This window comes from Anolis carolinensis, chromosome 1 (genome assembly GCF_035594765.1).
Source record: "Anolis carolinensis isolate JA03-04 chromosome 1, rAnoCar3.1.pri, whole genome shotgun sequence".
Taxonomy (NCBI): Eukaryota; Metazoa; Chordata; class Lepidosauria; order Squamata; family Dactyloidae; genus Anolis; species Anolis carolinensis.
Window position 1 is genome coordinate 322,670,902 of NC_085841.1, and position 23,349 is coordinate 322,694,250.

Below are 23,349 nucleotides of genomic sequence, written 5' to 3' on the forward strand. Positions count from 1 at the left end.
AATAGACTGACTGGTCATCCTGACATGAGACGCCAAGGATGGGGAAAAGAGAAACAAGAGACTGGGAGTTGTAACTGAGGTAATAATAATAATAAAACTTTATTTCTAGACCATCCTCTCTCCCTGAAGGGACTCAGGGCAGTTTACAGACACAAAACAAAAAGGCAGACATTCAATGCCTCAAATGAGTACAAACACATCAAAATTATAAAAGATAATGCACAGTAACAACAGTAAACATACAACAAAGAATTAAGCATTAGGATGAAAATAATCAAAAACAATCTAATAAGACATAGTAAACTAAAACATGAATAAAACATATACCCTAAAAGCAATTAAGATACAATTTGTTTGTCAACCTGATCCATCTAGCCCAGATTGTTATGGGAACCAAAGAACTGAAGATGTTGGAATGTAACTTGGTGTGGGGTGAGTATAAGTTTCTTAGGGTATATATAGCAGGGAGCATAGAAAAGATTGGTAGAACTAGTTGTTTTTTTTATTCTTGCAAGAAGGAAAATAAAGATTTGTTCCCAGTGAACCCATTCTGAGCTTGTCTTACTTCCAAACCTTCCAGGATCTTACATTGACACTGAGCTTCCCTTGGAACTCTTACAACCTGTTCTAAGGGGCTGGAAGAGACTCCGGAGCATGTTTTTGATGTTAAAGCCAAACTGAAAATCCTGCCAGAAGATATAGGCCTAGGTAGTAGATAGATAACTTCAATAAAATACGGGTCTACATTATATACTTAACCCCGACTAGAGTACAGACATTGAATCAGTTGAATGTATCTATGTGTTGACTATCCAGTCAACAATTGTTTTAGTCAATAGGACTCCAGCCTATTGTACTTTTCACTGTTTCTGTTTTTGTGGCCTAGGAGTGACTATGATTTAAAACTCTGCTTTACTTCTTGCTGGCTTTGTTTATATGGACTACTAATTTGTTCAATAACTTCTAGACAACCACTTTCTTGCTTCTTCCTTCAACCCACTGGATACCCTGTGATTGATCTGGACTGAATTGACTTTTTGGCAGTTCTTACATTCCAGCAACCTGATCACTTGTTGACTAGAGCATAAAACAGCTAGAAGCTGATGATAACATCACCACCAGGATTAATTTGGATCAATGCTATGTGGAATTAACCTACCGTGAGGCTGATTGTTTTGCACATCAACCTAAATTATCAGTTTCAGTGGGGCCTAAGTCCAACAAGAAAACTACTACATTATGTGATTAGACATTTCTTAGGTCTAGAACAGTTTCCTTGACTTTAGATCAGTGTTTCCCAAACTCTGGTCTTCCAGGTAATGTGAACTTCAGCTCACAGAATCCCTGATGATTAAACAAATCAGCTGAGGCCTCTGGAAGACTAACATTTGGGAATAACTGCTTTAGATGGAAAGGAGAAAAAAGTTGGCTGTCAGTAACATATTGATACCTCTGAACTCCTTGGTTCTGGATATCATCAAATTCTGCTTTCTATGGTCTCTGCTGGCAGCAGCCAATGAGAACTAAGGTGCAGAATGCTTGCAGCACAATGCAAGGTGATTGAATGCATGGGTTCTTAAAATTATAGAAAGATGCTAAGAGCTGCCATTTTTAACCAAAACTCCATATTGAAAGTATTGTGGGCTTCTTAATGAGAAAATGGCATATGGATTCATGGCCCCATCACAGCCTGTAAAATTGATATATCACTTTCTATAGGCAACTACAGGGTTCTCAGGCTTTTGGTCCTCTTTGTTTAAGAGCAATTCCTTTTAAAATGCAGGAGTTCTATCCTTCCCAATATTCATGCACAAGACTAGCTTATGACATTTCTCCTCACATTCAATGCCATCCCAAAAGAAAGTAGCACCCAACTTCAGAAGTGAGATTGCAATGATTAAATATGCAAAAGAGAAGTGGCCAAATGTGAGACTCACAGATTGGCAATACATCATGTACATATGAATTCTGTGCTTATATTATCAGTCAAGATGACTCAAAGAAAGAGAGGAGGATAACACCAAGTAGTACAGATCTTATAAAAACAAGAAGGTCTAATATAAAGTGGCAACAGCACAGTTATAGTCCAGGATTCATTTTGCTAACAAAGGACAAAATTAAGAGCAGCAGTTAGTGCTGTGAAAATATGTCCCTGAAAAGTAGGGTGTTTTTGCTGTTCTCCATATTTTTGTTACAGAACTGAAATATAGCTCCGTGTGGTTAGAAATGCATAATTCTACACTTTAAAATCAAAATATTTCCTTTATGTTCTTCTAAATCAAAAGCAGGAAAAGCAATCATTAAATAATTGTTAGTTGAAGAAAGAAAGACAGAAAGAAAGATAGTAGAAAGTAGTAATGGGCCCGGTTACCATCTCATCCATTTAATTCATGTTTTCGTACCGTTTTGTTGATTCAGAATGCACAAAATGGTACACCCCCCTTCAGTTGGCCTTCAACACCCAGAAAAAGCCATCAGAAAACCTAGAAAGAGATCTCTGAGGCCATTACTGACAAAATAAATTTCTAGACATATAAAAAGGCAGGCCCAGATGTGAAGAGTTAAGGAAATGTACTATTCTGTTGTTGTTGCTTTATTGAATTCTGCTGATACATTTTTTGAATGTATTAACATTCAATAACAAAAGCTATTAAAATAAAATAATAAAAATAAAAGGAAAATAAAAAGTGAAATGAAAAATAATAGCCACATCAGTTATAAGTTTCTATAAAAGTTGACCAAATGTCCAAATATAGCCCCATTCATCATCATCATCATCATCATCATCATCATCATCATCATCATCATCATCATTTAATTACTTATTAATCGCCCTCCATCCACGATGCTCTAGGCGATTTACAAGATAAAATTGTAAAGGATAAAAATACATACATACAAATATTGATAAAAATTAAAATAGATTAAAAGCTCTAGTAAAGAGCCATGTCTTGAGTGCTAGGGTAAAAGGCCCTAACTCACGCATGGCTCTCATATAGGGCGGCAAGGCATTCCATAAGGCAGGGGCAGAAACAGAAAAAACTCTGCGCCTGGTCCTCTCCAAGTGCACTTCTCTAGGACCCGGTACATAGAGTAAGTCTCGTTGGGATGGTCGTTGCGATCTCCGATGATGGGAGAAGGAGAGACGGTCCCTAAGATACGATGGGCCCTGGCCGTAAAGAGTTTTAAAAGTCAGGACTAGCATTTTATTTAGACCACGGTAATCAGTTGGAAGCCAATGCAGATGCTGCAGCACTGGTGTTATGTGGCATTTCATGGGTGTTCTTGTGAGTAGCCTGGCTGCCGCATTTTGAACAATACGGAGCTTCCAGGTCGTGGACATCGGAAGGCCAACATACAGGGCGTTGCAATAGTCCAGCCTAGATGTGACCGTGGCATGGATGACTGTTGCCAGGGCCTCATCAGATAGATAGGGTGCCAATTGCCTCGCTTGACGTAGGTGGAAAAAGGCCTGTTTGCTGGCAGCAGCGACCTGAGCTTCCATTGTCAGCTGCGAATCTAAAATGACACCCAGGCTCTTAACGGTGGGCGAAGGAGATAGGGCAGCACCATCGAAGGTGGGTAGCAAGTGGGTCAGACCAGTTGAGCGGCCATGCCAGAGAATCTCAGTCTTCACTGGGTTCACCTTCAATCTACTAACACGTAGCCAGTTCGACAGAGCCTCCAGACATAAGGTGAAATTGTCTGGTATTGACGTTGCTCCAGGCTCCAAGCGCAGAAGGAGTTGGGTGTCGTCTGCATATTGATAGCAGTCTAGGCCAAAACTCCAAGCCAAACTAGCAAGGGGTCTAACGTAGATATTGAAGAGAAGAGGGGAGAGAATTGCACCTTGGGGTACCCCACATAGGAGGGGAGATCTGTCAGAGACTTGATCCATATACTCCACGCATTGGCTCCGGTTTCGCAGAAATGAGTTGAACCAATTGAGGGCCTGACCGCGAACTCCGGACATGGCGAGACGGTGAATCATTAGATTGTAATCAACGGTGTCAAATGCTGTGGTAAGGTCGAGAAATACCAGTAGCGCTGATCCGCCACTATCAGACTGGCGACGAAGTTCATCTGTAATGGCAACCAGGACTGTCTCCGTCCCATGGCCAGGGCGGAAGCCTGACTGGAAAGGGTCCAGGCCAGCTGTATCATCCAGAAATTGTTGCAATTGTCCCAGCACAGCCCGCTCTATCATCTTACCCAAGAATGGGAGGTTGGAGACAGGACGATAGTTGGCAAGGGTCATGGGATCCAAGCTAGGCTTCTTTAGCAAGGGACGAACCCTTGCCTCTTTTAGGTTGTCCGGGAAGACCCCCTGTTCAAGAGAGCCATTGATGATGTTACTCAACGGATCGAGTAGACCTTCCAGGCAGCTCTTCACCAGCCAGGAGGGACACGGATCAAGGGAACAGGTGGTTGGTTTTGCAGCAGCTAGGATTCTAGCGACATCTTCCTTGTCAAGCGGAGTAAATCGATCAAATATAGGCCCACTAAGCGGCCACAAAGTCTCAAGCTCACTTAAGGTATCAACTGTAGGGAGCAGTTCCTGCCGAAGCACGGTGATTTTATCAGTGAAAAACTTCTGGAATGCCTCTGCTGTATGAGCCCTGGTTGCTGGGTTTTGGACTAAGGGAGCCGGACTGGTCAAAGCACGAACAATTTTGAATACTTGAGCTGGGCACGATCTAGCAGAGGCTATTAAGGAGGAATTGTAAGATTTTTTAGCATCCTTGATGGCTGATTCGTAGGACCTGCGAAAAGCCTTGAAAGCGGACAGTGACACCTCGTCAGGTTTCCGTCGCCACCGATGTTCCAGCCGCTTTCGTGCTTGCTTCATCGCCCATAGCTCATTAGTGTACCAGGGGGAGCGATTCCGGTGATGTAATATGTAATGTAATAATATATAGGTTACAAATATGTAATCTATATATTATTATTTCCAATGTTGCAAGCATTGATATATCTTCTATCCATTTGATCATAGGTAAAGAAAAAAAATATTTCCATAATAAAGTTCTTAAGAATCCCTGCTTCTCATTTAAAAACACAGTGCAAATAATTCACAGGATTTTATCACACAAAGCTGCTATTCTGTGACATTCTTGTGATCGGGGACGGTGGCACTATATCAGGATGATCATCCACACTACTGTACCACACACAGTATCCACACAGAGACATTTATTTATTTATTTATTTACAGTATTTATATTCCACCCTTCTCACCCTGAAGGGGACTCAGGGCGGATTACAATGAACATATATATGGCAAACATTCAATGCCATCAGACATACAACATACAGTATAGACACCACAAAGGCAATTTTAACACTTCTAGCTTCATGAGGGTATGCACGATTCTGGCCACAGGGGGAGCTGTTGCTTCATCATCAATGAGTGACACTGAGTGCTCTACTTCCTCATTCCTTTCCACGTGCTGCTGGCAGTTTTATAGTGTTGTAAATTAGTTAGATTAGCCTCCCGCATAAAGCGTATCTAAATTTCCTAGTTGACAGATGCAACTGTCTTTCAGGCTACTTATGTAAACAGCAAGCCAGGCTATTTAATGGTTAGGGGCTTAACCCGACCTGGGCTTCGAACTCATGACCTCTTAGTCAGTAGTGATTTATTGCAGCTGGTTACTTTAATGGAATGAATCACTGCAAGCAGGTAGCGGAGAGTGGAAGTGCAGGGCAATTCTGCCATCTGTTATCACTTCTGGGTCAGCATGGCAGCACAGATGCAGATTGTGTTGCAGATTGATGATGAGAAATGGAAGCTCTTACATGTGCCCACGATCCAGAGTCACCCGCAGAACAATAACATGCCACTCTGGTTTGCAGAACAAAAATACAGGAACTTTACTGATTCCAAGAGATAAAAATGTAGTATTTACAATGGTCCCTCAAGAATACAGTCCTGGTTCTTCACCCTCTTTTCTCAGCAGCAAACAGGCCTCAAAATAGCAAGGCCTCTCTGAGTACACTGCTCTCTTTACCAGCAATACTCAGTGAGCACTGAAAAACTTGTCCAAACTGGTTCTGCAGCAGCAAAACAGAAACAGTATCAAATCAATCCCCAGGTCTTTGCAGGCTCAGCCAATCAGCTTCACACACTTCATTTTCCAGTTAATACACACACAGCACAGTGCCTTTGCAAACCATGACAGATTGGGCTCATCACATAAGATAAAGGACCTTGGCACAACCATAACCTATTGACAGATTTTTTTGTCAATAGCGAGAGCAGCTTTATCACAGGAGATGGCAGAATAACAGCAGGTTACACATGCTGTCATGCAATGAGAATGGTCACCAAATATGAGAGTTCATTGTTGGTTTATCACCTTCATGCAATTAAAGGTCATCCACTTCAATATTTCATAGGGGCAAACCTGGACATATATGGCTAACCTACCTTGCATGTGAAATTCAGTCTGCAGCCATTGAAGTAAGCTGAGCACAAAGAGAGAAAGTAGGACGAGATGAGAGTAACTGGGGCATTTTAAAAGCAGCTGAGCAAGTGGAATGGCAGGTGATTAATTGGGACTGATCTGCTAAAATGGGACAATTGAAAGCACTTTCTCTATAAAGTAAAATTCAGGAGGGCTATAAAATGAGTCAAGTAATGTCTTAACCCCCTTTGGTGAGGTTTATTGTTGAGGGCTGGGCTATAGCGAGCTGATAAATCACCAGCAGTAATAAGATCTACCAACCGAAGGGTGGCCAGTTCAAAGCCCGGTCGGGAGTGAGCACTCGACCTCAGGCCCAGCTCACTGTTTACCTAAGCAGTTCGAAAACAGTTTATAAGCTGTAAGTAGAGAAGTTAGGTACCGCAAATTGCGGAGGAGGTATTTTATGACACCATAAATAACAAGACCAGAAATGTGGTGACCAAAAGGAAGGTGGGAGGAGGAAGTTCCGATGGCTCTTCATCATAGAGAATGAAGCAACAGCATCCCCTGTGACTGAATCTGAGCACATCAACCTCCAAGACACCAAAAAAACTGGACTTCAAGACTGCATACCTCCTTCTGTTTGTCTTATTCTGTTCTGTCCTGTCTCCAAACGGCATTGAATGTTTGCTGTGTATGTGTACTATGATACGCCCTGAGTCCCTTGGGGTGATAGGGCAGAATATAAATAAAGTGTTGTTGTTGTTGTTGTTGTTGTTGTTGTTGATTATGACACAGCAAACAAGATAGATATGCTGGATTTCATATCACAAAATCACAAGTCGAACACTTCCCAAGTGTCTAGGACTGTGTGATGTATTTTCGGATGATGCGCGCAGATCCCAGCAGGGTGGCCTTTTGCAGCTGGCAGATCGTAATTTTGTCAATGTCTATTGTTTCCAAATGCTGGCTGAGATCTTTTGGCACGGCACCCAATGTGCCCATCACCACTGGGACCACCTGCACTGGTTTCTGCCAGAGTCTTTGAAGTTCAATATTGAGGTCCTGATAGTGGCTGAGTTTTTCCTGTTGTTTTTCGTCAATGCGACTGTCACCTGGGATGGCGACATCAATGATCCAAACCTTTTTCTTTTCCACAACTGTGATGTCTGGTGTGTTGTGTTCCAGAACTTTGTCAGTCTGGATTCAGAAGTCCCACAGTATCTTTGCATGCTCATTTTCCAATACTTTTGCAGGTTTGTGATCCCACCAGTTCTTTGCTGCTGGCAGGTGGTACTTGAGGCATAAGTTCCAATGAATCATTTGGGCCACATAGTTGTGCCTCTGTTTGTAGTCTGTCTGTGCAATTTTCTTACAGCAGCTGAGGATATGATCAATGGTTTCGTCGGTTTCCTTGCACAGTCTGCATTTTGGGTCATCAGCTGATTTTTCGATCTTGGCCTTGATTGCATTTGTTCTGATGGCTTGCTCCTGGGCTGCAAGAATCAGGCCTTCTGTCTCCTTCTTCAGGGTCCCATTCGTGAGCCAGAGCCAGGTCTTCTCCTTGTCAGCTTTTCCTTCAATTTTGTCAAGGAACTTTCCATGCAGTGTTTTGTTGTGCCAGCTGTCAGCTCTAGTTTGTAGTGTGGCTTTCTTGTACTGGTTTTTTGTCTGCTGTGCTTTGAGGAGTTTCTGATTTTTGACTTCAATCAAAGCAGGTTCTTCACTTTGCTTTACATATTCTGCCAGGGCATGTTCTTCTTCTTTGACTGCTTGTTTTACTTGTAAGAGTCCTCTGCCCCCTGATCTTCTAGGCAGATACAGCCGGTCAACATCACTGCGAGGGTGCAGTGAATGATGAATGGTCATGAGTTTTCTTGTTTTTCTGTCCAAATTGTCCAGTTCCATCTGTTTCCAGTTTATGATGCCAGCAGTATATCTTATGACAGGTATGGCCCAGGTGTTTATGGCCTTGATGGTGTTGCCTCCATTGAGCTTACTTTTGAGAATTTTTCTGACCCTTTGTGTATATTCTTTGCTGACCACAGTTTTCACATGTTCATGCTTGATGTTGTCCAGCTGTAGTATGCCCAGATATTTATAGGCCTCTGGCTGGTGACACTTTATTGTTTGGCCATTAGGCATATTTATGCCCTCACTTTCAATGATTTTTCCCTTCTTCAATGCCACTGTCGAACATTTGTCCAAGCCAAACTCCATGCTGATATCAGTGCTAAAGATTCGGACAGTGTTAGTCAGAGACTGGATTTCAGTTTCCGATTTTCCATACAGCTTCAGGTCATCCATGTATATCAGATGTGAAATTTTGTGAGAATTCTTAGATGTTTGATAGCCGAGATTTGTTTTTTGTAAGATTGTTGACAGAGGGATCATGGCAATAATGAAAAGCAGAGGGGACAATGAGTCTCCCTGGAAAATTCCTTTCCTGATGTTGACAAGTCCATAGCTTTCATTTCCAACAAACAGTTCAGTTTTCCAGTGCTCCATCATGTTTTCAATGAAGGTGCCAACGTTTTTACTAATCCCGATGGCGTCCAGGCACTTGATGATCCAGCTGTGTGGGAGTGAGTCAAAGGCCTTTTTGTAGTCAATCCACGTCATGTGAAGATTAGCTTTTCGGCTTTTACAGTTCTCCAGAATCATTTTGTCAATCAATAACTGGTCTTTTGTGCCCCTGCTTTTCCGTTTGTTGCCTTTCTGTTCATCTGGCAAGATGTTTTTTTCTTCAAGATAGTCTTGAATTCTGTCAGCTATGATGCCAGTCAGTAGTTTAAACATAGTGGGCAGACACGTTATTGGCCTGTAGTTTCCTGGTGCTGCTCCTTTTGCTGGATCCTTTTGTATCAGGTATGTTCTTCCAGTTGTTAGCCATTCACTGATACTTCCTTTCTGCATCATCTCATTGAATTGTTGGGCCATTTTTCCATGTAAACTAATCAGATGTTTGAGCCAAAATCCATGAAGTTGATCACTACCAGGCGATGTCCAGTTCTTGACTTTTTGCACTTGTTTGCTGATCATTTCAGTTGTTATTTCCATCTGTTCCATTTTGTTCTGTGAGAATTTTTGGCACCTGCGAGGGGGGTTGTTGTTATTATTATTATTATTATTATTATTATTATTATTATTATTATTATCATCATCATCATCATCAATATCTATGAGCATACATCTGTAGAAATATGATGATAATATATTTTAGGGATAGACTTCAATATACCCTAGCAACCTGATAGCTACCATCCCAAAGACACCTACTGTGATATAAGATTTAATAAAGTCATGGGTCATTTTATTCCAAGTAAGACTGCAAACCTGTGTATACGTTTTAATGCTGGGATGTCCTGTGAACATTTTGTGGTAATGGTACACAATAAGGAAATGATGCCTGTTTTTATGTCTTGTTGAAAGTGTTCGTAGATCTGCAAACTTTTGAAGGCAGAGCACTTGTGCTTGCCTTAGATAGTTCTATTATTTATTCTTAGATATCAAAGTTTTATATGAGAATGTTAGTCATTTTAGAGTAAACAACAGATGTTTGCACCTATATTATGAGTTTCCACTGAACTGGTATTAAACAACAAGGCGACAACATGTCAAAAACAGTAATGGTAAATATGTGTGTCATCAAGGAGCAAATATATTCAAAATTCATTTCATTGCTATAAAAGACTGCAAAAAATAGCACCTCCTTAGTTGATCTGCTCCTTGGATGACATCTAAAGACATTCTGAGAGGGGAAAATGAGCATTATCGAATGAACAGTATTTAAAAGAGCAACCCACCTGTCGTACAGATAACATTTTCTCACCTTCTTTCAGATGTGCATACTTACTCCCACAGTCGACACATAAAAAAGTAAGAAACAAAATTTAAAAACTTGTACTCAGAGAGAAAGCTTAAAGTCCAGCCCCCAGCAGAACAGCTGGCTTGTAGAGTGAGGCCCCTTCCACACAGCTGAATAAAATCCCACATTATCTCTTTTGAAATGGAATGCATGGCAGTGTGGACTCAGATAATCCAGTTCAAAGCAAATATTGTGGGATTTTCTGCCTTGATATTCTGTATTATATAGCTATGTGGAAGGGCCCTGAGTTGTTTTATGAAATCTTAGAAAAGTTACTTTCTTGGTCTTCAGTCAGTATGATCAGTCTGTGATTTGTAGTTTGAAAAAAAAATTTTTTTTGCAATCTGAAGACACAAAGAGGAGAGAAAGAGGAGAGAATGCTCATCATGTTTTCAATTATTTATTGTAAAATCAAGATTTAAGTCTTGATTAAGTCTCCATCCTATACAGTGTTCCCTCGCTACTTCATGGTTCGCTTTTCACGGACTCCCTGTTTCTCTATTTTTTAATAAGCACTAAAATAATAGTATAAATCATAAAATAATATTATAAATCCCTCTTTCTACTTCCTTCTTAAGGAGAAGCTGAAGGAAGGAAGGAAGGAAGGAAGGAAGGAAGGAAGGAAGGAAGGAAGGAAGGAAGGAAGGAAGGAAGGAAGGAGAAGCCAAAGGGAGAGAAAAGGAGGCTGAATTAGCTTTGTTTTTGCTTCACAAGGCAGTGACAGACAGACGCTACTTGCCAGTGAGATTGTAAACAACACAAATATAGCATCCCTACTTAGCGGATTTTCACTTTTCGCGGGTGGTCCTGGAACATAACCCACGCGATAAGTGAGGGAACACTGTACTTCTCTATCCCTTTTTGCTTTCACATCTGACAAGGAGTAGTAATGGAGATGTATTGACTTAAATTTGCAGGTCAGACTATTTGTCTGCTTAGCATGATTCTGACAGGCACCAACACCTCCCAGTTTTACAACCTCATCAGATGGGCCAAAATTCGGCAGCATATGCCGATTTCTCTACAATTTTGCCATGGAACCCACTAGCTCCCATTCCACAATGTACAGCTACTTCTGGGAGGGCTCTGTAGCAAAACTGAAGAGGAACCAGCATATGCTGCCATGGCAGCAATACAAGAAACTTCCTGTGTTGCATTAGCAACAATAGGGGGAGCCGGACAGTGGACGCTTCCCCTCATGAAATGCGGGTTAGGGGTAAGTTGGGCGATGCAGGGCGTGAGACAATGGATTCCTCACACCCCATGCCACAATCCGTGGTGGTTCCAGCTGCAAATGTGATGAGGTCCTTTGGCTCACATCACTTTCTGCCTGGCTCTAAGATAGTATATGAAGAGATGGTAACTGGAAAATTGTCCTGCTGGATCTATCAATTGAATGTGGTCCTCCTGGACAGACAGTTCTCTAGTATAAAGATTTCTTATTTGAATGTGTCTATTCTTTAAAGGCTGTCTGGAGGAAATTTGGTTTGTAGATAAACCACCATTTGTTGTTTATTCGTTCAGTCGTTTCCGACTCTTCGTAACCTCATGGACCAGCCCATGCCAGAGCTCCCTATGGGCTGTTGCCACCAGCTCCTTCAAGGTCAAGCCAGTCACTTCAAGGATACCATCCATCCATCTTGCCCTTGGTCGGTCCCTCTCCTTTTTCCTTACATTTTTCCCAGCAACATGATCTTCTCAAGCTTTCCTGTCTTCTCATTATGCGGCCAAAGTACTTCATCTTTGCCTCTAATATCCTTCCCTCCAGTGATCAGCCGGGCATTATTTCCTGGAGTATGGACTGGTTGGATCTTCTTGCGGTCCAAGGCAGTCTCAGAATTTTCCTCCAACACCACAGTTCAAAAATGTCCTTCGCTCAGCCTTCCTTATGTTCCAGCTCTCACATCCATAGGTTACTAGGTGGAATACCATTGCTTTAACTATGCGGACCTTCATTACCAGTGTGATGTCCACCATATAAATGGGAAAAATGACTTACTGAAGGAGAGCAAGGACCTATCAATTTAAATCAATCAGCTGTATGTTGCTTTATTCTTGTTTCCCCCCTTTTCTTCTTCTTTGGTGGACACACTTTGCCTCAGGAGTGGACAACTCCATAGGAGCTAGGGATCATTTTTTCCCCCAAAGACACCCTAATGGGCACTTTTCACAATTTTTCCTCTGTAGTCCTCTTTAAGTAGTTCCAGTGGGGTTTTTTTTGGGGGGGGGGGGGGGGTTAGTATGGGATTCTGGTTTGTGTGAGCTTTCTTTGTATGGTTGTGTTTTTAATGCTCAGGGGGTTTATTTTTTTCCAAAAATCATACCAATTTTTTATTGGTAGGGATTGAAATAGATATAACAATTTTGGCAATATATTCATTTTAATAATGGATATTCTACCCAAGTGAGATAATTTCAAATGTTTCCAATTGTCTAAGTCCTTTTTAATTTCTTTCCATATCTGTTCATAATTATTCTTCATCAATTGAGAGTTTTTGGCTGTAATGTTGAAACCTAAGTATTGTATTTTATCTACCACCTTAATTTCTGTTATTTTTAGTAGTTCTTATTTTTTTCTTTTGTGAGATATTTTTTTGTGAGAATCGTCTTTTTTTTTGGTTTAATTTCGGGCCTGAAACTACACCATACTTTTCAATTTAATTAATCTATTTTGTTATATTGCCCAATGGATTATTAATAATACAAATGACATCATCAGCAAAGGCCCTAAGTTTAAATTCCTCTTTCTTTATTCTTAAGCCTTTCAGGTTTCGATCCTCCCTAATTTCGTTGAGCAGAATTTCTAGTGTCATAATAAAAAGTAATGTAGAAAGAGGGCAGCCCTGTCTAGTTCCTTTGCTTATTTCTATTTTTGGTTATTCTTGTCCATTTATTATCTTTGCTTCTTGTCTTTCATAAATCGCTTCTATGGCATTTGAAAATTGATATCCAGTATCTAATTCTTTCAGCAATAATTTTAAGAAGTCTGAATTTAAATTGTCGAATGCCTTTTCTGCATCCAAACTCAGTAGGGCTAATTCTTCTTGATTGTTTTTTTTCCATAGAACTCTATTACATTTAATATGGTTCTCACATTGTCCTTTATCTGGCGTTTAGGTCTGAGGAGCAAATCTGCTTGCTCCTCTTTAATCCAATCACTGTCAGGACCCAGGCTGCAGAGCACCAATAACCATGCGCAGAGACCAGAATCTATCTAATATCTTTATTAAAGAAATATATAAAGTCAATAAAAACAAGTAATGAATATAGTTCAGAAGCAGACCATTCAGATGAGGTCAAATATAGTCCAGAAATGTATTGTCCAATATAAGATATAAGAGTTCAAAGTTTTAATCCACTTGACCGAAACAAACACTTTGCCAAGCAAAGTGTGGGGAAATGACAGAGTCTTTAAAGTCCAATGTAGCTTGACAACAAGGCAGGAAAATAAACTCGATTCTTGGCTAGCTCAAAGACTTGAACGAGGCAAACATGAAGCATGAACAAGGTCCAAGGAAGTCCGTGAAACAAGGCAAGGCTGGAAACTTAATCCGGGAAACAAGGAACTGGGGTTACGAAGTCCACACACGATCTCTCTCCTCAAGCTGAACAATTGACTCCGCAAGGTTCCCCTTGCGGCAAAACCCCTATATAGGGTCTTGTTTTCCCGCCAACAGAACACTTTCTCTGGAGAACAAGAAGCGAAACCCAACTCTGTCCAGATGCATGACTCCTTAGAATTTCCCAAGGGAAGCAGACCTAATCAGCTAATTGTTTGGCTGCGATTCTGAGACTCCGGCGATTTGCCTCCCTGGCTCCTCTATCTTTATTATAATTGTCCTTTCGGGAAAACGGGGGAGAATTCTGCCCAAGGCTTGTTTGGTTAACTTCCTGAGGACAAACATCCTCCAGGTGGAGAGGCTCCGATTCAAGCAGAACCGGTGGAAATCCCATGTTTTCCTCCTCGTCTGCCACAATAGCACTAGGAACGGGACTACAAGGCCCATGAGACATCACAATCACTTAGGAAAGACTTTAATCTCTCTGCCAGAATATTCGTAAAAATTTTGTACACTATGTTAAGCAAGGAAATTGTCCTGTAATTCTTAACATCTTTGGGTTCTTGTTTTTCTTTATTTATCATTATTATTGAAGCCATTCTCCAAGACTCCGGAGGTTTTTAGTTGTTTAATATCGCATTCATAATCTTTTGAAGATATGGTATTATTTCATCACTCATAGTTTTATAATATATAGCTGAGAGGCCATCTGGGCCTGGAGCTTTGTTTATCTTTTTTATTGTGTTTCTTATCTCATCTACTGTTATCTCTTTATTTAATCTTTCTCATTGTTGCTCCGTGATTTTCTGTAAATTCTGTTTGTTTAGGAGAGACATTACATCTTTTGTATTAATTGGAACTTTGGTATATAGTTTGCTATAATATTTATAGATTTGTTTAAATATGTCCTGGTCATTTGTATAGTGTTTACCATCCATTTGTATTTCAGTTATGATTCATGCTTGCCTGTTTTTGTTTTTTTAATTTTTCTAGATAGTCATCGCCTGGTTTATTAGCATTTTGGAAGTTTTGTTGTTTTATGTATTCCAATTGTTTTGCCATTTGTTCCGTTTCTAAATAATCTTTTTGAACTAGCCAAAGGTTTAAATCTTGTTTTAGGTTTTTGTCTGTAGGACTCACTTTTAATTTAGCTTCTATTTGTATTATTTGTTGGTTTATTTTATCCGATTTTTCTCTCCTTGTCTTATTCTTCTTTGCATTCTGCTGAATAAAGTGTCCTTGTATGACCGCTTTACGAGCATCCCATACAGTTTGAATTGGTACATCCTGTGTCGTATTGAGATGGAAATATTCTCTCAGAATTTCCCTGTATTTTCTTATGTCCTCTTCCGATTTTAATAAATTCTCATTAAGCCTCCATTTAAAAATCCTTTTTGTCTCATTTATTGTAAATTATATCGGACAGTGGTCAGAAATACTTCTAGGTAATATTTTAACCTTTGATATCCTTATGGAGATGGTATTTGTAGCCTAGACCATATCTATTCTTGACCACAACTAGTGTCTATCCGGAAAAAAAGTAAAGTCTCTTTCATTTCCATGAGGTTTTCTCCAAATTTCATTTAAGCCTAGCTCCTCTTTAAAATTCAAAAGCTTTTTAGGAAGTTGGCTAATTTTGTTACTAGGTTTATTTATTTGGTTTGGTGACTTATCCATTTTTGGATCCAAAACTCCATTAAAATCTCCTGCAACTATCAAATTGTCAAATTGTTGGGACATTATCTTTTCTTTTAAATCATTTTAAAAGTTAATTTTGGGCCAATTTGGGGCATATATGTTACAAAATAAAGTATTTTGACCATTACAGCTTATATTAATATCAATTATTCTATCTTCTTCATCTTTAAATGCCAAATTAGATTCTAGTTATGGTTTAATGTAGATAACCACTCCTTTCTTTTTCTCATTGGCGGAGGAATGGTATTCCTTGCCTATCTTATCCTGAATTAAATTTGAGGCATGTTTTTGGATCACATGGGTCTCCTGGAGGGCCACTATATCATATTTCCCCTTTTTTATTTGGTTAAATAGGTTTTTTTTCCTTTTGTTGGGCTAATTTAGTCCGTTAACATTATTAATCCAACATTTCAATTGCATTCTTGAATCTTTATTTAAGTACTATCATTTGTTAAGTCCAAGTCCGGTTGAGGGATATTTGTGGTGGTCAAGTTTGGTGACCCTTTTGGTTTCTTTTTGGTTGTCTTCATCCGGTGTTTTGTCTCTCTCCTGATCTCTCTTCAGCCTTTTATAAAAGTCCTTTGCCTTTTCCTCCAAAGTAATCAATAGTCTTTCTTCTTTGTAAGTAATCATCATTCCTTCTTTCTTTTCTCATCTAAAACAGATATCATTTTTTCTAAGTTCATCTGCCAAAAACATATATTTCCTTCTCTTAATCAAGGTACTGGTAGGGTGTGTTTTTTTTTCAAAATAAGTATTTTAGATCCATTGTAGTATTGGGGATTTTTATTGTTGTTTCTTGAAATTTCTTCCTTCAGTTTCCTTCTTGTGAAATGAACGATGACATCTGTCAACTTTGTTTTTCCTTAAATAGTTAGTTGTAATTCTGTGTGTTTTCTCTATATTATCCGACATCTCTTCTTCTGTGTGTTGTGTTATTTCCGCCGTTATTTTACAGATATTCTCTAATGTTTTCCTTGGCTTCTTCTTGTATATTTCTAAACCTAAGTTGAATTCTGATTCATTTTGTTCTAACCTTTCTTGTCTCGCTTCTAATCTGGAGCTTATGATCTCTAGCTCATTCATTCTCCCCTGTAGAATATCCTGTGACTGCTCTATTTTTTATTTTATTTTTTGTTTTAACTCTTGTATCTCTTGTTGAACCTGGTCAAAGTTTTTTTTTCATATTGCTAAATTCTTCTGAAATCTCCTTTTTCATATTTAACATCTGCTCCTGGAATGTGTTTTGGTTTTCTGATAGCCTCATTAATTCTTTCATAATATCTTTCAAGCTTAAATTATCAGGGAGAGATTGTCTTCTCAGTAGCATCTTGGCCTCCTTCTTCTCTGGGTGGCCATTTTCTATAAAATATTATATATTCCCCTTTAAAAATTGATAAATTGATAAGTATACGTTTATATGTAAATAATTAATTAATTCAAAAATTAAGTCTCTAATAAATTGATTAATAAATTAGTCCAGAAGTTAATCCCACATTTACTGTACCTTCTTATTGTCAACTAACCTAAGTTTGTAAATTGATATCCTTATATTTTATTATTTATTTATTTATTTACAGCATTTATATTCCGCCCTTCTCACCCCAAAGGGGACTCAGGGCGGATCACATTACACATATAGGCAAACATTCAATGCCTTTTAACATAGAACAAAGACAGACAAACATAGGCTCCGAGCGGGCCTCGAACTCATGACCTCCTGGTCAGAGTGATTCATTGCAGTGATTCATTGCAGCTGCTCTCCAGCCTGCGCCACAACCCGAGCCCATTTAAAATATACATTTAAAATTTATCAAATACCCCACCACTACCCTGATACTTTATATATTTTACATAATTATATTTCTTTCCCCCTTGTGTTGTGGCTCAGCCATCATGGCCCATGTTTCATCAGGGGATGGAGTTGGACTCAGATGAGGCAGAGGAATTCAGAGACATCTCTGCTCTGGACCGAGGCCCCATGGCCTTGCAGCTGCCGAATATTGCTGAATCGCAGGACTCACTAATTGGCAAGCATTCCGATTACTCCCCAATGCTACCTATATCAGATGGTGCAGACTTGAGTGAAGAGGGGACTTTTAATCAGAGAGACTTTATTACAAAAGATAGAAGCAGGAGAGAGAGGGTGAGAAGAAGTAGAAGATTAGCTCTTAAACTTGATAATGCCTAACTTTCCCATGAGAACTTTTGTGGGTTCCATACTCCCTAATCTTGCAGCTTTGTGATTCCCTTAAAAATACCCTTCACTGTGTTCTTATTGCGGTGTCAACTTTGCCTTTCCTCAGAAGAGGTTCCAGTTTCCAGCTCCTTGCCTTGCTTCTTGAATTCTTGCTGAGCTCCCAATTCCAGGTGAGCTGCACCGAGCTGTGACTCCCAAGTAGACCTTGTCTTGTTACCACGTCTTCCTTGTCCCTGAACCAAGATTTACTTGCTTTATTTACCTTGCTTCTTGATCCTGCTACAGGACTTTTCCGGTGGAATTGTAGCATCTGTTCCTGCTATTGATTCATGGACAAACTTTGATTTCTTGGAGGAAACTATCGAGTTTTCACTTGTGGATTACAATTTAGACATTGCCGAACTCTTTGTGAACTGCAATTGACTATATATTAAGGACTATTTCTTACTCTGACTTTCCACCTTAAATGTGCATAGATACTCTGCTTCAATAAACAGCTTGTGTGTTATATTGGCTCCGGTCTGGTTTTCAGGTGCTCGCGCTGCCTTGGGGTGCAACACCTTGATTCTTTGTTCCAGTAATGCCAGGTGATATTTTAGGTTATTCTTCTTTTAATGCCCTTATCCTTCCTTATTCTCTTTCACCTTTGCATTTCTTTAAACCTACTCCTCCAGGTTACTTAATCATCTCTTCTATCCCTCGCCATCAATCACTCATCCACCGTTTCTCCTCACATGCCTGCTGCACTCTCACCGCTCACCTCTCATTCACTGTTTCCTCACTTCTTGCCTCTTGTCCATTGCTCCCTTGCCGTCAACCACTCGACCGCCACTTCTCCACTCTCGTTCGCTGCTCCCTCGCCGCTTGTCACTCGTCCACTGCTCCCTCGCTGCTCCCCTCTCGATCGCTACTCTGTTGCCATCTGGTAATTGTATGTCGCTTCTTCTCTCTCATCCGCTCCTCCCTCGCCACACATCTCTCATCCTCCGTACCTTCGCCACTCGCCCTTGTCCATTGGTCTCTCCCCACTCACCCCTCGTCCATCGCTTTCTGTATGTTTGACCTTCGCTCATCTGCTGTTTGACCTTTCCCCCTCTGCTTCTTATTTGTCATTTCTCCCCTCCACTCTTTGCTCAAGATCCTTAACTCACTGGCACCTTCTGTCCCACTGTCTGGTGGTCCTCTTTCTTTCCGTCGCCGCTTTATCTATCTCCAAGTTTGGTATAGCTCTATTGTCGGAGGCAACCCCCAACTGTCGTTTGGCTCCGTTTTCTATATTTATTGCTCTATGGGCCAGCTCTCTCTTGCCCTCTTTCTCACTTCTTCCTGTCTCTATCGTCTTGGCTTCCTCATCCCACTCTTCCGTTTCCTGCCTTCTTCCACTTTGTTTAAAGAAGGAGGGCTGTAGACTACACAAATCTTCCTCAAGGTCAGTTTGACTCAAAATGTCTCCTCTGCCTGGTTTCTCCTTCACCTCTTCTCTGTTATTTTCCCTTAATTATTGTCTCAACTCTGCCTCATTCCTTCAAGACCTAGCCCTTTTTTTTCACAAAGCCAAGGGACCTATGGTCTTCTAAATGGCTCTTTTGCACCAAGTAATTTTCCCCCTTATTTCAATCCAAGTGTAAATCCTTCTATTTTAGTTCCACGGGGGGGCGGGGGGTGTCGGCTATCAAAGTGAGTAAACTTCTGGTTAAATTTGAAAGTGGATGGGTCAACAGTCATCCAGAAAAACCTGGTTCGCACCGTTTGCAACCCACTTACCCAGTGAGGTCCTTCTTGCAGGGTCCGTGGCCCCCCGCCCTTGAGGGGCGGGGGACTCTTGGACCTTCAACAGGGGCTCGGGGGATTTAGCTGTCTATTAGGATAAAAATTCTACCTAATAGAGGCCTACAGGTTCTACCTGGTTGCTTTGGTGGTGGCATCCCGAGAGCTCTCAGAACGTCTGTCCTGCCTCCATCCACTTGGAAGTCTCTTACATTAGTGTAAAGACACATAATCCCCTGGGGCCTTCCCCTGATCAGTTTATTTGGGATTATTGTGCTCTTGGTACTTGGTCCTTGTTGTTTGTGCAACTCTTCATTTAGCCTTTTAGTGGTTACCTGCGGTCATGGGTAAACTACTGTTCGCAAGACTGTTGTCCCCCTCCCCCAGTGGACCTAGTTTAAAGTGCGCCTGATTCAGCATAATGTAGGCCAAAGCAACCTTGAACCATATTAACAGAACTCCAGGGTAACCAGTGACTTTGGGCATGTGTAATCCCATTTTGAAAGCAGCGCAATTGATTATACTCCACCCCGGATGGCACCCACATTGCCCCCCTCTATCATGTGTTTGCAGTGCTGTTTGCTATTCGGCACCTGGAGTGATGATATTCAGAGGGTAGAGGTAATTTAAGAAGGGGGAAGAGAGGGGAGCGCTTCTCCCCCCTATTGCTTCATTGCTCTGGGTACTATCATTCCAGGTGCCAAGCAAGGAATGGCGCAATTTTTACACAGGGCTGCTTCAGATTAACCCAGAGCAAGGCCATCTTAATACAGCCTTGTCCAGATCAATCTAAATGAAGGGCAGCTCAAAACCTGCCTCAGGATTTGGGTTGTCCCCCAACTTAGGAGCAGTGAAGACAACTGGGTGGATTCCCAAGTGGACCTGAGCGTAACTGTCAACCTGCATTACCTGGTTCAAGCAGCCCAGAGACATGGGATGGCAGTCCCTTGTCATTCCCTCTTCTGTCTTACAGCAGTCCCCAGCTGTGTCAATAGCAACCCTGAAACCTCTGGGATATCTATCCAATTAGACACTATGAGATGAGGAGATCAGACACAACAGATTTATTTGGCCAATTTTTTCTGCTGGGTAAGCAAGGAAAAGTGCCACACCTGAGATCACATCTGAGGTCCTTCCCACACAGCTGATTGAAATCCCACATTTTCTGCTTTGAACTGGAATATATTGCAGTGTGCACTTAGATAATCCAGTTCAAAACAGATATTGTGGGATTTTCTGCCTTTATATTCTGGGTTATATGGCTGTGTGGAGGGGCTCTCGGGGGTTTTATAGTCAAAGGTTTTAAGCATGCACAAACTATTTTATTCACACTTCTCTTTTTCCTTTGTTCTCTTTTGGTGCCTCCTTATTGACAATTTACTTTTTTTATTAGATTATATAAATAGAATATAACATTTCACATTCACATTACAGCAAAAAAGACCAAAAAATTCCACATATTTACTCATACATTGTGTTGTAACCTGTATTTCTATACTTGTCTCCTACTTATATCTATCTGTTTTTCTTCTTTCCCTCCCTCTCCCTCCAGGAACAATTTTACCTCTCTTTAAATATTATTTTATTTGTTCAGTCATGAAGATAGTCTGATTGAGTTCCTTGAATATTTTCTCCCTTTACTATGGCTATCAGCATTTTCCATTTTGCGTCACAATTCTCCTTAGTATGTCAGTTCTTACGTTTAATTCTCCTTTCAGTAATATAATCCTGCAGCATGTAGTCTGCTAAGTATTAGAACCAATTTTTAAATTTCCAAATATCTGTGCTCTTTCCAACTCTGGGTAACCATTGCTTGTGCAGCTTCTATAATATATTTTGCCATTTCGGCCCATTCTTTATGCCCATCTATTTCTTCTATTTTCTGTGTAAAAATTAGATTTTTATTCAAACTCAGTTTTTATCCTTAATATTTTCTCCATCTCACTTTTTATTTTTTAATAAAATTTTAGTAACTTATCTCAGTCCACCATATATGTATGAAGTGCCAGCATAGTTTTGATGTGCTTTTTGTAATATAGGCTAGTTGATGTGGGGATCGATACATTTTATCAGAATTTTCCATTGTGTTTCCTTAATCCTTAGGTGTTTAATTTTTAGTTGTATTTATCCAGTAGCCAGAGGAATTAGATAGTAATGAGAAGGATATCAAATACTGGATAAATACTTATCGGAAATTTACAAAAGCAGTTGACAACAATTTCCCCTCTTCTGGTTTACAGGTAATCAAGTCCTTTGAATGTTCTCCTCTTTTCATCTAACTTCCTCCCCAGTTGCTTTGACTAGAAAGTTTCTATCCCCCTCTCAGCCCCCCTCTTTGTCTAAACTTTTTGCTGTCTTCATAATTTTCCATTTTTTCCATTTCTCTTTGTCCCAGTCCCTTCAATATGACACCTATCTGCTTCCTAGCATTCTGCCTGTTGTCAGGCATAGTGCCATCTTACTGAGGGTGATGGAAGGTTGACATCAGACAGAGCACCGAGGATAAGGTAAGTGCCATGTTATGGGTGAGGATCAGCACAAGAATGGCTGCTCAGTGGCACGGATCCATATTCATTTTGGCAGGGCAGGAGGGATTCCCTCCCATCTGGGGACACTTCCAGACAGGCCCTATATCCCAGGATCTAATCCCAGGTTTTCTGTTTATCCCAGAATATCTGACAGTGCAGACTCATATAATCCAGTTTAAAGCAGAAAACCTGGGATCAAATCCTGTTATATAGGGCCTGTCTGGAAGGGACCTAGGACATCTGATCATGACTGGATCACAGGTCAGTGTAGAGCAGGGGTCCCCAAACTAAGGCCCACAGGCCAGATGAGGACCTACAAGATTATTTACCTGACTCACACCCTAAACTTTAGATTTAGGGTTGCCCTAAGTCTGAAATGACTTAAAGGCACAGAACAACAATATCTCACTAGACAAAAGCAGGCCCACACTTCCCATTGAAATACTGGTAAATTTATGTTGATTACAATTGTTCTTCATTTAAATATTATTTTGTTTGTTCATTTTTCTTGCACTACTAATAAGATATGTGCAGCATGCATAGTTATTTGTTCATTTTTTTTTCAAAGTAGAGTCAACACCCCCCCCCCCCCCAACAGTCTGAGGGCCCTTCCAGACAGGCCCAATATCCCAGGATCTAATCCTAGGTTTTCTGCTTTAAACTGGATTATATGAGTCCGCACTGCCAGATAATCTGGAATAAACAGAAAATCTGGGATCAGATCCTTGAATATAGGGATCCTTGGGAGGGCCCTGAGGGACCATGAACCAGCCATCTGCTTAAAAAGTTAGAGGGCCCCTGGTGTAGAAAGACCATAGAGTCATAGAAATACGTTTGGAATGCTATTCACACAGCAATAGAAATGCTATGTTTAAACATTCAATTTAAAAATGTATATTTTGAACATGCATGCATTTTAAAAATTTAAAAGAAACACACTTTAGTTAACTGAAGCTGATTTAGTATATTTGAAAATTCTTGTAAAATATGTTTTGAAAAATGTATAACTGATTGGTTGCTCTTTGTCTGAAGTCAATTGATTAGGTCTTATCAATCATTGAACCTGTTCCCTGGAATTCCTTCTCCAAAGAGGCTCTCTAGACCAACTCTGTGGTACTCACTTTATAAAAATCAGTATATGGATTTTAAATTCAACAAGCCCAAGTTATTATTTTTAAAAACACAAATGCATTTTACCTACACCCTTTAAAAATATAAAAAAATGGTATTTGGTTCTGAGTTTCAATTTGATAGTTTGGGTTTTAGTTGGCATCTTTGAATATTGTACAGGTTGAACATCCGCTATTCAGAATTCTGAAAT

At 40.2% G+C, this 23,349-nt stretch overlaps 2 long non-coding RNA genes across 2 annotated transcripts in view; one reads left to right on the forward strand and one right to left on the reverse strand.

Annotated features, from left to right (window-relative positions):
• LOC134295491 (uncharacterized) overlaps positions 1-18,628 on the reverse strand; it is a 48,074-nt gene extending 29,446 nt beyond the window's left edge. Inside the window, exon 1 of the long non-coding RNA XR_010002086.1 lies at positions 18,494-18,628. This is a non-coding gene — a long non-coding RNA (uncharacterized LOC134295491). The remainder of the gene's footprint in view (positions 1-18,493) is intronic.
• Positions 18,629-18,954: 326 nt separating this feature from the next.
• The window catches only part of LOC103277608 (uncharacterized), a 38,069-nt gene continuing 33,674 nt past the window's right edge, over positions 18,955-23,349 (forward strand). The window contains exons 1-2 of the long non-coding RNA XR_010002085.1: positions 18,955-19,162; positions 21,896-22,007. This is a non-coding gene — a long non-coding RNA (uncharacterized LOC103277608). The remainder of the gene's footprint in view (positions 19,163-21,895; positions 22,008-23,349) is intronic.